Here is a 3,540-nt window from a genome sequence, read left to right as displayed (position 1 = left end):
TCTTACGGTGTATCTATGTGAGACCTGGCATGACAGGCTTAACATTTAACATTAACACTTAACATTTTAAACACAGGTTAATAAATATGTCATAGTTATGGGCTGCTGTTTGTAAAGTAACACAGTCAAAAATTACCACCGATATTTTTGTTTTATTTAACCTTTTATGAGAAAAAAAAGAACAGATTTATTTTTCAAAGTCAGTTTTTCACCATATGATTCATATATTTATAAATGTCATAGTTTATAAACTAAATATTTTAACTTACAAATTAAATATTTAGTTAACAAGCTAAATATTTAATTTGAAACTTAAATATTTAGTTTTGAGTTAAATATTTAGCCTGCAGCTAAATATCTAGTTAGCTACCTAAATATTTAGGTTGCAACTTAAATGTTTAGCTAGATACTTAAATATTTAACTTAAATATTTAGCTAGATGCCTAAATATTTAACTTAAATAACTTGCTAGCTAAATATTTAAGTTGCAACTTAAATATTTAGCTTGTTAACTAAATATTTAATTTGTAAGTTAAATATTTAGTTTATAAACTATGACATTTATAAATGTATGAAAAACTGACTTTGAAAAATAAATCTGTTCTTTTTCTCTAATAAAAGGTTAAATAAAACAAAAATATTGGTAATTTTTTTTCTTCCTACCACTTCAGTAGAAAGCAGAACTGAATATCTGAATATTGGTATCTTAGCTTCTTCATCATCAGTGGCTTTTTTAAGAAGAAAAAGTAAGAGAATAGTGAAATGCAATAGAAAAGAGTGGAATTGGTGGTAATTTTTGACTGTGTAACGTTACAAACGGCACCTCATACACAGATGGTCATTTTTAGGAGGGTTGCTAATGGTCAAACAAAGATTAAAGTGCCTGTGACATTAAATTTCAGTGATATATTTAAGTGCACATTAGGAAAGATAACAGTAATGATGAATTGCAAACAAAAATTCACGACACTGAGATGAACAGTTGTTGAGATATTTGCATGAACAGAAACAGGAAGTGATGTCAGAGGGGAATGCCTGAATGAGCTGTTACAACAGCTAACAACAGACTGCAGAGAATCAAATGTTTCTGTAGATTATTTTCAGTCATTATCAGATAAAGAAGAGTCAGATTTATGAAGACCAGGAAGTTATCCTTTCTTTAAAGAACTCCCCTTTGACATCACTTCCTGTTTCACTTGGACTGCACCAAATTTAGTGAAAAATATGCACGTTTTGTGATGAACTGGGTAAAAATCATTTGAATGATGCCCAGTTTCTAAAATATTAAGATATTTTCTTTATTTTTTTGTAATTGAAGAAAAAGCATGTCACAGCCACTTTAAACCCCGCCATCAACTCACATACTGTATCACTGGATGTCTGCATAATTTGAATAATCTTATTGGATAAATAACAACAGAATGTAGTCTTTTAGTCAAAAGGAGAGAAGTTTTTATTTTCATTCCAAGATGTTACAGTCTGGATACATTTTGGACTAAACAGGATGACACTGTTAATGGAATGACAATGAGTAATAAACTGCAGCATCAAATAAAGAGAAATATATTAATTGATTTGGGATTAACTAGGCAAAGTTATGTCCTTCATTTAATGGAAATGTAGCAAAAGTACTTTGTGTAAGGAAATAAACCAACCAAGTTTCCTATTAGTTTCAATAGGAAACTTGTTTGGTTTATTCTGGACTAAATAGCACAACTGAGACACAACCTGTGTCCTCATAAGGACCTTACTTTTAGCCTCTCTGCATCAGGATGATTTGCCTCATTACAGAACTACCACCACCATCTAGTGGTCATGCTTGAACCTAATGTATTTATGCACAGTTTCATCTTCATCTTCACAAGGCATACAGATTTTTGCAATTGCAGCAAAGTACAATAATAGTAACGTTGAGGTCCTCATTTGAGGACATTGGGATTATATTGTATTGGTTGTGCCAAGCAGTTTGACAAACCTGGATATATTTAGAAGTCACAAATGTAAACAGTTCTTGCAAGTGGTACATTTTCTAAACCAATTAATTTTACTAATGATGTTGTAGTCAAATTATCTGTGATTTCCTGCCATTATTTCATGCAACCATTTGTTAAAACTGAGGAGAAATATGAAAGTCATCATTGATGATGATGATGATGAGGTACATCACTGATCTTGCTCTGGTCATCAGCTAACTGATATATTGCCAAATGACCAGGAACCCCCCACCCAAACAAATAAATAAATAAATAAATAAATAAATAAATAAATAAATGTCATTAAGTTGCATTGTAGTGAGTGATGTTCGTAGATCCAGTGTCCTTATATGAAGACATTTTTTTTGCAAAATGTACTATGACAGAGTCTAGAGATATTATATTTATAATCCCACTAATCCCATGGACCAATCAAATAAGCAAACACATTCACCTGTTAAGTTTTGCTGCTAAAAAACAAAAACACAAATTAAACAACACATTTAAATTTATAGCCTATTGAGTATTAAAAAAAACATGAAATGCAAAGTGAAGCAGGAGCTTGTTTCTATTTTAGTCTTTGTCCAGATGAACATTTATTTCAGAGAGCTGTGCTAACAGAACCTGAGACCATCTCATGTCCGGCCGCCGGGGGCGCTGCTGCGCTGCTGCTGCTGAGCTGCTGAGCTGCTGCTGCTCACAGCTCAACCGTCCGCGCTAATGGCGACTGCTGGAACCGCAGACTCGGGATCAACAGTCCCGACAGGTACCATGTCCGTTATTTCTCCGTCGCTGTCCGACAGATAAAATACGATCTGATCAGTGGGACTTTAAAGAGCGATAAAAATGTCGCTATTTGGTGGCTAGCCGTTTTTCCTCGTTAGCTAGCAGCTAGTTAGCACGGAGGATTTCAGCCGAAATGAAGCAACTAGCGATAGCTTTCATTTAGCTTCGTAGAGAATAAAACCAAGCGGTGGGGCAGCTGGAACATGAGGTCCTGTGGGTGTCAGAGCACACAAAGTTATTTTTATTTTTTATAACGTAGAGTCTAGTGAGTCTGACTATAATCTGTGTGTGTTTGTATGAAGCCGGGTGTGTGTCTGTACCGTTATGTTACATCAGTGATGAGGCAGCAGCATCACACTGGAGCTCAAATGATTATCTTCAGTTATTTCTGGGCTTTTGAGTGTTAAATGAACGTTAAATGATGACAACAGGAAATGAACTGAAGAAAACCCCTCTGTTGTTTCACTCCTCCTCCTCCTCCTCTTCCTCCTCCTCCTCCTCCTCTTCCTCCTCTTCCTCAGAGAAAATCCTCTTTCCATCCGTCTCCTCCTCCTCACTGAACAACTCTTATAATCCTCCGAGGTTTCCTGATGATTGATCTGATTGATTGATCTGATTGATTGATCTGATTGATTGATCTGATTGATTTCTTTACTTTTGTTTAAACAGTTAGGCGTCGTGTTAATGCAGTTTATAGATTTAGCTTCTTTTATCCAGACCCATGTCTTTGTTACACACACACACACACACACACACACACACACACACACACACACACACA

The sequence above is a fragment of the Austrofundulus limnaeus genome, unplaced genomic scaffold (genome assembly GCF_001266775.1).
Source record: "Austrofundulus limnaeus strain Quisiro unplaced genomic scaffold, Austrofundulus_limnaeus-1.0 Scaffold918, whole genome shotgun sequence".
Lineage (NCBI taxonomy): Eukaryota > Metazoa > Chordata > Actinopteri > Cyprinodontiformes > Rivulidae > Austrofundulus > Austrofundulus limnaeus.
This window is presented reverse-complemented; position numbering follows the sequence as displayed.